This window comes from Passer domesticus, chromosome 7 (assembly GCF_036417665.1).
Source record: "Passer domesticus isolate bPasDom1 chromosome 7, bPasDom1.hap1, whole genome shotgun sequence".
Taxonomy (NCBI): Eukaryota; Metazoa; Chordata; class Aves; order Passeriformes; family Passeridae; genus Passer; species Passer domesticus.
In genome coordinates this window covers 35,534,484-35,544,713 of record NC_087480.1, presented here as the reverse complement: position 1 = coordinate 35,544,713, position 10,230 = coordinate 35,534,484, and the positions used below count along the sequence as shown (strand labels likewise).

General features: G+C 39.2%; 2 long non-coding RNA genes across 2 annotated transcripts; both read right to left on the bottom strand.

The window, feature by feature from the left end:
* Nucleotides 1-668: 668 nt before the first annotated feature.
* On the bottom strand, nt 669-3,952 carry LOC135304833 (uncharacterized). Its single transcript, XR_010366053.1, has 2 exons — nt 1,912-3,952; nt 669-886 (listed from the first exon to the last, which is right to left on the bottom strand). It is a non-coding gene; the product is annotated as an uncharacterized LOC135304833 (long non-coding RNA).
* A 1,635-nt stretch (nt 3,953-5,587) lies between these two features.
* On the bottom strand, nt 5,588-10,173 carry LOC135304832 (uncharacterized). The gene is made up of 3 exons (XR_010366052.1): nt 9,445-10,173; nt 8,876-8,965; nt 5,588-6,108 (listed from the first exon to the last, which is right to left on the bottom strand). It is a non-coding gene; the product is annotated as an uncharacterized LOC135304832 (long non-coding RNA).
* Between the last annotated feature and the right edge of the window lie 57 nt (nt 10,174-10,230).

The following is a 10,230-nucleotide window of genomic DNA, read 5'->3' as shown; positions in this document are numbered from 1 at the left end:
AGCAGGACTTTATACTCTCCTTGTTTCATTTATCCAGGATCAAATCCTCTTCCACATTTCTGAGGCAGCTGCAGACTTCCTGACCTTGCATTCAATCAGTGACCCATCAGTACTGCTTGCTTAAAGAGAGCTGTCCTTAAATCAGCATTCATCCTTCTGGCCAAAACCTCCCCATGGAAAAACCCCAATGCTCGAATGAGCCCCAGCTTTTCATCTATAGAAGGAAATCTCAGAGAATTCTTCAGATTGTCTCAGATAACAAGAGAGAGAGGTCCTGCTGAAATCTGACATATCCTCTGGGATCTGTGGGAGTCAAGGACAGTTTTCCCCAGGCAGGCAGCTTTTCCAGCCAGCTCCCTAGCTGCATGGTCTTTCTCTGAGACACTACATGGGAACTGTGTAGAAGAGATAATATGGTCCTCTGCCAATTAATTTTTCCTGGCATGTTTCCATGGGCCTGAAGAGCAGAAAACATGTGAAGAAGTAGGAGGGAAGATCTGGCCCTGTGTATTTTCCTGAAAAGCTAGCTCTGTTCCATACAGCTGCTAGTGGTTCTCTCCCTTTATATTTTTTCTAATAAAAAGAGAAGCATAAAGTTACTTAATTATTTTCCTAAGGACGTTTTCTGAGGTGTTATGCATATTCTGTTATTGCTTTGCAAGTCTTACCTGTTTTATCACACAGTGGCATTTTTCTTCCCTTTATTCTCACGGGTCAGTAGACCAGCTAGGAAGTCAAGTTGCCCTCATTCTATTCTGCCAATGAAAGATAAGAGCTGGGAGCTGGGTAGTATCTTCTCAGTGTATTTCTGTAAGCATCCATCCAACCTGCTGCCTTTCCTCATGGCTCACTGTGCAGCCTTCCTTTAAATACCTGTCTCCAGTTACTTAATAGGAAGAAACCAGCAGAAGAGATTTACTGAATTGAAAGGGAAAAGTCTTGAAAGATGTTTCCTACCTGTAGGGATCCAAACATAAGCACTTAACTCAAATGGGATTAGAGGATTGAATGGAGAAACAGGTGACCTTTTTTCTAAGATCCTATCTTAATGTTCTTTTTCCAAATATGCAGTGACAAAAATTTCACATATGCACATGCTTATTCCCTCTGCCTCCAAGCAAACTTGATGCAGTCTGACTTTTTAATAATCTATTATAAATAACTGGTCATAAAAAACCCCAAATACTAGAAGCAAGGCATAATGAACCTGAACTTTATGTAAAATAGATAAAGGAGAGACATTTCTCTAGTGGGGGATCAGTTTATGCTCTGAAGCATCACCAACAGTAAGGCTTGCACTGTCAGCACATTGTTATTATGCATGTGTGTGTCTAACCATTAAAAAAATCTTCCAAGCTCTCTGTTCCCTTTGCTGAACTATTTGTTGTCTGGCACAGAGTCCCAGAGCCAAAGTATGTTGCATTAAATTGCATCTGAAGAGAGTAGAAACTGTCACTACCTGTAGCTGTGTGCACCTACAGGTGCATGGCCTCCTGGTGTCACTGGAGGATGATGATGATAACCAAGGGAAGAAATTTGTCTCTCATTCTCAGTAACATCAATAGAACAAAGCATCTAAACATACTATTTCTAGTTTCTCTTGTTTTACAGTTTTCTCTTGTAGTTCTTTTAAATTCTTCTTCACAACCTTCTTTTATTTTTTGATACAGATTTTAAGCCAGAAGACAAAATGCAAAATAGTGTTTAAGGATCTATTGCTAAAAATATTATCATATTTTTCATGTTTTCCATATGCTCTGTTTAGTTATATAGTACTTGTATCCTATTCAATTTTTATTGTCATATGTCCATAATTAAGCAAACTGCTTAATTTTAAGTTCATGTTCTAAAATGTGCTCCCAACACCAAATCTATATTATATCATACTTGTTTTATCTCCATAAACCCCACCTGAGCTGCTGTTGATTGAGACAGAGGTTCCCAAATTCAGTTTGTTTGAACAGTAGAAGTCCAGAAGAATGGTCCTTGTGAGGGACTGTTGGAAAACTCTAATTTCTGACTCCAGTTCAGGATGTGCCTCTTCAATCTTATCTTCTCTACTGAAAACTAAGAGTATGTTGAGGTACATCTAAAATGAAGCATCACAATGTAGCTTATTTACCCTTCTCCTCCAGGGAGAACAAGATAATAAATTGGTCCAATTTTAGTTGCTGTTCATAATGTGCTGAAAAGTGTTCAGATCACATGTTGGCAAAAGCGATGTCATAAACTGTGGTATAGAATAAACCACTCCAATCTTACATCATGTCACAATAATTGGTGGGAAAGTATTTTCTCCTGCAGCTCTCAAAGGATAATTTATAATGAATGTCTAGTTTTTCAGGGTGTAACAATGCTCCTTTGAGTCTCAGGTATGTGTTTTTTCTAATATTACCTGACATACAGAAGTAGCTGGAGAGGACATTTTAAAGTGATGAACTTAGATTGTAGCAGTGTTGAATGTTTATTTCTCATGTGTTTGTAGAAAGTATGAACCACAAACTGTCAGAAACTCTATTTACAAATCAGTATCATGGATTAGGTTCCTTGTCATCATGATGGATGGGTCCTCTCTTGAAAAGTAAAAGAAAACTCTGGGAACAGAGATTTCATCCTCTCAGAGTCAGCATGTGTCTTGTTTAGGTTTGTAACGCTCAGATTTCAGTATTTAAATAAATCTTTTCATCTTTCCAAGGATCACAGTGGGAAAGGATCATATGCAAATGATAATTAGCTTATGCATGTCAGGTTTGGCCAGAGAGTCAATCAGACTGCAGTAAAACTTAAGGTGAAAAACAGCTTAAATACAGCCATTGTACTTTTGAAATTTGCTTGCTGAGTGTACTTTGAAGCCTTTCCAGAGTATACAGGAAAAATATCTTCAAAATTTTAGAAGTTCAGAAACCATCTCCAGCTGAGTCACATTTATAAACACTGGACCATTTAGTGCAAGTGCTCCAGGTCAGGTTTTTCTCAAGAAACAGGCCTTGTTTCCGTACACACTGACTTATTTACTTTAAAAATATACGTATTGGTGTGGGTTTTTTTCATCTATCAGAAGCTATTCTGATGAATATTAAAGTGGTTTTTCAGCATGGGTATGATAAGAATGTAAAAATGTCATTATTATCCCTTCTATTTAAAATGAAATTTTGAAAACTCTCTACTTTCCCCATAGTATTTGTTATTGGTAAGAAAAGTCTTTCATGCCTTAAGACAGAATTTGGATCTAGAAACCTGGATTAATTTTATACACAGATTTCTTAGTTTGGGTAGAGAATACTGAAATTTTATGCGGTGTTTTCCTAAAGGTTTTCTTTTCCTTTAATGTAAATTGTCTAGAAGAGTGTTTGCAAAGTCCTAACATTCAACATTTTCTCCATGTCCTGACTCTGTAACTGAACCAAATCATCCTGACAATACCTGAGATACACAGGAAAAAATGCATTATTTGGAGTAGCCGAGGCATTACCCTTTTTTGATCATTTGAAAATGAGTGAGTATACTATAACCTGGCTTTCTAACTGTCACTGAGGCAGGTATGGAGCAAGACATCATCTATCCACCAAAAAAACCCAATATTTATCTAATTGCAGTTGCCAGCAAAGCCCTGGGGCAGGCAGCAGCACAGTACCAAAGGGATTACCAGCAGCTCAGACTTACAGACAGGATGCACAGACTGCAGCAGATGATGGCTGGCTGCTCTGCTCATCCCAAAGGTATTCCCAAGACAACTGTGTAAGCTGGTCTGAAAATGCTGGCTGTAGAACAATGTGGTTTGTCTATCTCAGAAATTTAAGTGTTTATTGAAACTAAAGCTGAACTGCCTGAACTCTCCACATCCTTCATGGCAAAGCCTTTAATGGAGCTGCACCTATTTATACCAGTAGAAACTACAGGCCTAGATTTTCAGACAAGGATATTACCTGTGGATAAAAAAGCCAGGGTAAATTTGCCTTCTTATGCATTATTTCTGAAAATACTTCACAATGTTTTACAAGCAGTACAAAAAATTCTGGTTTCCCATCTTTGCAACAGTAACAATTATAATGATGGGAGATAGAAGCAGCAGAGTAAACCAGCCAAAGGAGAAAAGACTGAAAAGAAGAGGTACCAAGTCCAGGTACTTCCTATGAAGCTCAAGAGAATGATTAGGTGATATCCATAATTTCTACTATATAAGAGAAAGCAACAGACCAAGAAAATAAAGTTTGACAAAACTCTTAGAGAAGGGATGAGGCAATTTTTAGCATGACAGTATTGTCATTGCATCAAGCCTGTCTGGTAAAAAAGATGCTCTGTGCATCTCTAATACTTTTCAAGGATTTCAAATAATCACTTAGAGATGGATTGTGACTGCCCATCCATTCTATGGCTACAGAGGGTGATGGATGCAGAGCAAAGTGCTCCCTAATTAATGTGGCCCACATGAGGACCAGCAGGCTGCAGTCTTGCCCAGAAGGCAGGAGCACAGGATTTGTGGAATTGCTCTTCTTTGGTTCTCCTCACACAGAAAGGAGAGTGAGCTGCAGCTCTGTCCTTCCTGCTCCTCCGTGTTTGGACAAGGAGAGGTAAGTACAAAGCACATCTCAAAGGAACACAACTATCAAGGCTTCCCACAGTGCAAATAAAGAATTCCAGGAAGTTTCCTTCTTTTTAAAGCAAAATGCTTCCTGATCTCCCCACGTAACATTACCTCACAGTGACAATTTGACTGATTAACTGAATGGTAGTTTAATCTGCCCCAAATTTATTACATTCCATAACAAGACTATGTTAATCTATGGGTGCAGTGTTTCCTGTTGTACAGTGAGATGTAAAGATTCCTGGAAACTTCACTTGAGCATCTCACTAGTAACATTCCCAACCACAGAAAATAACTGAGAGCCAAAGGGGTTGTGAGCTTGGTTTTCCAGTTTTTTTCCAGTTGTTAAACATTTTGCTCAAAAATTGAAAAATACTTTTTTTTTTCTTTTCCAGATAGTTGTTTCATCATTGCTTTAGGGTGAAAAGAAGTGCATAGGAGCAGATGGCAAGAACATAGGATTTAAGCAGGGGACAGATGTAACCATATTAGGGAGCCTGGAAGATAAATCTCTTGAAATCTTGTGGCAGACGTGATCATTACTTTGTTTACATAGATGAAATATGACTTGTTTCAATTAACAGTTGCTGTTGACCATATTTGGTATCTTTCCCCTTCAGACGGTCATTAAAACCTGTTGTAAATCATCATGTTTGTGCTACTTCCATACTGTGCATAAATCATGTAGGCATCCCAGCATCTCCATCCTTTTTGGAAAATGTATAGATAGATATTTATACGACATAAAAATGCTGCTTGCTTCCTTTTTAGCAGTTTACCAGCAGTGATGTGCTGTCTGGTGATGTACCAGGGAAGCAGAAAAAGAAGGACATCTGCATTCAGCCTCTGTGCTGCCAATCCGGGCTTTGCCTCTGGCTGCCTCCCCGGCGCTGCCAGCAGCGTCCCTGTCGCGAACGGCTCAGACAGAAAGCTCGGTTCGAGCTCCCCGCATCTGCAGCGTGGGAAGGCGGCACAGAAAGAACAGCCTTCTCCTTCTGCGGAAAAATCCATAGGTTGTGCGAGAGACAGTGAGGGAATACCGTGTCCTCCGTGGGCAGCTTCCTCGCTGCTCAGACGTGTGGAAGAGCCTTTGCTGACCTTGGGAAAACAATGTTTTGCAGATGTAGAGGAAGTCCTGTGCGGCTGTGCATGTATACACTCACTTTACATGTAAATATCTATATATATATATATATATTTACATGTATGCTTGGGCGAGCTCAGAAGCTGCTGCTTGGATACTCTCTTCTTCAAGTTGTGATTTTTAAAATATTAAGAAAAACCCCAAGCTGGTTCAGAGTGCTCTTGTGCTGTTCTAATTCCAGCTCCTCGTTTCATCGTTGCCGGAAATGAGACCCAAGCAGAGGTGTAAGCCTAAGGAGGTGTTCCAGCGTTACTCACAACACCTTTGGGAGCAGTATTAGCACATCAGTTGAACACAGTGAGTGACAGGAGCTGTGAAACATCCATCTACTCTCCAGCATGGCATTCTTAGTAATATTTTTCTCCTCCAGCTCTAAAATCTAAACACATAGGGTGTCTAGTGTCTATTTGAACCAGATTTCTCTGGTACAGACATTTTCATCAATTAAAATATTTTTTTATGCTTGGTTTCAAATTTAACTGAATGGACTGAAAATTTCATTTGGTTATGATTGAAGCAGGAAGCTCATCCTCCTTATTAAGGGGTAGATGCTAATATATGTGCATTATGCATTAAGCAAAAACATCCTCCAAAAGGAAAGAGGAAGAAGGTGATAGTTACAGCAATGTTATATTTATCCAAGTCTGACTCCTGTTTTCCCTGTAATGAAGGCAAGGACATCACAGAGGATCACAGATCAAAAAGTAGGAGTATGTAGGTGTAAATGTCACAGACTGTGCACCTTACTAGAACCTGGATATTAATTGCACAATTAATATTAATGGCACTGCATTTATAAAAGACCTGGATAGGTAAGCACTCTAAAATCAGGAAATAACAGAATTAAGGTGGCAGATACCAGAACTGTGCTGCAATTGTGAGAAACGATTACACAGTTTCAACAAAAAGTTATACCATTTTCTTTTCATAAGTTGACAAGTAAATTTAGCAATATTTTGCATTTCTTTAGTGTTTCTCACCCTGATGTACTTGTGTGAATTAAGTGCAGTCAGACTCACGGAATAACTTAGTCAAAGAGTAAGAATAGAAAATAACATTTACCCGTTATGTAAATGAAGTATTTTCTACTATATTCTCATTCCTTAGGGAACTAAATACTTAGCAGACATCCAGCTGGGACATCTTCCATCAAATTGATTTTAACTGATGACTTTTTGTGATAGTAACTGTTTCTAGATTCAGGCAGTGATAGAAGAGCTTTACTTAATGCCAAGCAATTAATAATTAATAAACTAGGTACCAAAAAGTAAGATATACTGTTTCAAATCATTTGTTACAAGATTAAAAAGGTACTTCCTGAGTACTCTTCTGCAGTACTGAGGAAGTTTGGATGAAAGGCAGCAAAATTAATTTGATTTTATAGGAATGTATAGTTTTAATCCCAGAGCATGGTATGTCCACTCAAAGTACTATTTCTCCTTTTTTTCTTAAATGGTGTAGAATAATCTGCATTATAATCCACACAAGTAAAGCTGATTACATTAAAGTAACTTACATTAGGAATGTTCTGTTCTAAAGAGCTTATGCTACCTTCTGTTTATGAAAAAGTATAATAAACTGTACTCTGCTGGCATTTTTATAGACTTAAAATTTACATCAACAAGTGCCCTGGATTGCAATGTCAACATTTCATTACAGCCTCTCCTGCAGGCACACTGCAGTTTGCACCTTTAGTGCTGCCTAATGGAAAAATGGTTTTCATGTGTGAAATTAAAAACAGACAGATAAATTTCCTCCTCTCAGTTGGTAGATTACATTGAAGTGCAAGACTTTGCTTTCAAAAGGAAATGTTATATCCTCTATAATTTGGGAGGGTTGGGTACAGTGAAGCTGGTTACAGTCTTGTAAGGCAGCTTGTTGGGCAGTGAATTATAAAAATAATAATTCCTGATAAAATCTAGGATACATATGGCCAAAAAAGAACCTCTGAGATCCACAGTAAATAATTATTGAGAACACTGCAAGCTGGCCAGAGAAAGCTGGTGATGGCAAGTGTGGTGTCCTGTGGGCTCTGAGATTTCCAGCTGTGCTCATTCACAGCAATTCCCAAGGCTGTGCTGGTTCAGGTTTGGCCTCTGCACCCATTCCCTCACAAGCTGCCAGTCACAAGGGACAGTGGTTTCCTGTTATTTTTGACAGCAGCTTTCTTCATTGTAACTGACTATTTTGCCACATATTTTCATCTAGTCGTTTCCTCTTTTCACTGCTTATTGTGATTTGAATGTCTAACAGCACAGCTGAAATATTCAACTAATAATGTATTTTAAATGGAATATTTAGGGAAATGGGGGAGATCTGTACCTGTAAAATAATAAGGAACATCAACTGTGTGTATAGAGTTGGCAGGTGAGTACTGTAAAATGGTTTTTTGGATTCTGGAATCGTAGGTGAAAAGCAGCTAAATGTGGTGCTCTGGTGTAAAACTTGGGTGGAATTGGGCATTTCAGTTTCACAGCCTAATGCATATTCTCCTCCCTGCTCATTCTGTAAAACTTTTTAATATGAAAGCATGGCAGGACAGACAACATTTTCTTGTTTTCTCATTTTATCTCTTGATGTGTTTTGTGCATGACTGTGTTCATAAACTGAGGAGAGATCTCTACTGAAGCACTGCCTAGGATGCCTGAGCATTTCTTGTCTCCTTCTGTACCACTTTTCTTCTAGATTATTTTAAGGGTATTTACAACAAAATTAAAAACACCTTACTCTTTTGGATTTTCACCATGATTATGAATGACTTCATGTTCAATCTCTGTTATTTTTGGGTCTGTGACATTGCTTTTTTCCTCACAATCCATTAGGCAGTTTTTCTGGAAGCATCTAGTGAGAGGATTGTAAAATGTCTTTGAAAATTTGTCACCTAATCCATGTATACACCCCTAATTTTGTTTTACAAGATAAAGTAGTTTGTCTCCTGCTTTAGTGAAGGAGAATAGCTTACAAAAAATATCCCACTGCTTCCCCCTTCTGAGGTGATTTTACTACTTCTTGTTTTCTCTTATTTGTCTTATTTGCTCTTTTACAACCTTAACAAATCTATGACTTCGTAATATTTTCTTATTTCTACATTACAAATTGTTGTGTTTCCAAATGTGGTGAAATATTCTTTGCATCCAGTGACTCACCTGTTGAAAACCTTGCAGCAGGATGGCCTTTGGCATTTTATTTTCCTTTCATTTCATTTCATTCTGGTTCAGAATGAATTTGATACTGTGCTAGATTACCATGGCAAAAAGGAAAAAAACCCCAAAAAAATAAACCCCAAAAAACAAACAAAACAACAAACAAAAACCCACAAAAAACACAACAACAACAACAAAAAACACCAACAAAAAAACCCCAAACCAACCCAAAACAAGAGGAAATAGTATTCTCTTTCTAGGCACAAAGCTTTATTAAAATTGGGGAAATGGCACTGTTACTTAAAAGTAATGTTGTTTTTTGCTTATTGTCAAATTTGTGCCTGTAGTTCCACAAATCCTGCCTGCCTTATTTCCCTGTCACAGATTTAAAAGCTGGTACCCTCTTTCCAGCCTGCTTGTTTAATCTATATCATAATACCTGTATTCTCACCAGTCTGCAAGTCTAATAAAAATCAATCATTCTGCATAGCAGGTGGCTCTATATTTCATTAAAACCCATAGCAGGTGGCCATAGAGCCAATGGCAGCAGTTCCAGTATAGGAACAACTTACCAACTCCATCTCCCATGGATGTGAAGGAAGCAGAGACTGTCTTAACTCCACGACAGGATGAAAACAAGTCAATTCACAATTTAATGAGATTAGGCATTGCTTTCAAAGCATTCAGAATATGTATAAATGGTAGCTATTAATTATTGCAGTAACTCACTGGGGCTGGAGGCTGCTTGGCTGGGGCTGTGGATGGGAAGGTGGCGATGCCAGCTCCTGTCCCCACGACGGCAGCACTGCCAGCTCTGGTGACTGCAGAGCAACTCTTGCAAAACTTTATGGTTTTCTGAGGGCTTTCACTCCAGAAATGGTGCCAACACCTTGAAAGGCCTTGCTTTCCCCCCATAAACTGATTATTCCCTGACGACTGTGGGAGCAGAGAAGGAAATCATAAAAGTCATTGCACTGCATCCCCTCAGAACAGAGCTCTTGTCAATGTAATAGTTTTTATTTTGGGGCTAGTTCCTTTCCTTGCCCCCGTTGTCTTGTCACTTGTTAGGGAGCGACACCTCATGGAGACCTCAGCCTGGATCACAGGAATTTCATGAGGGACCTTCTCGCCTCCACAGGGCCCTGACAGGAGCGTGGGGCCAGGTGGGGTCGGGCTCTGTCCCAGGGCACAAGGGACAGGACAGGGGGAGTGGTCCTGAGCTGCCCCCGGAGTTCCCACAGAAAGTGGGAGTTCCCACACAGAAAGGGTGACGGTGTCAATGTAAATGAACTTTGCAGACCACTGAACAGCTGCCCAGGGAGGGCGTGGAGCCTCCCTTCACGGAGACATTCCAAACC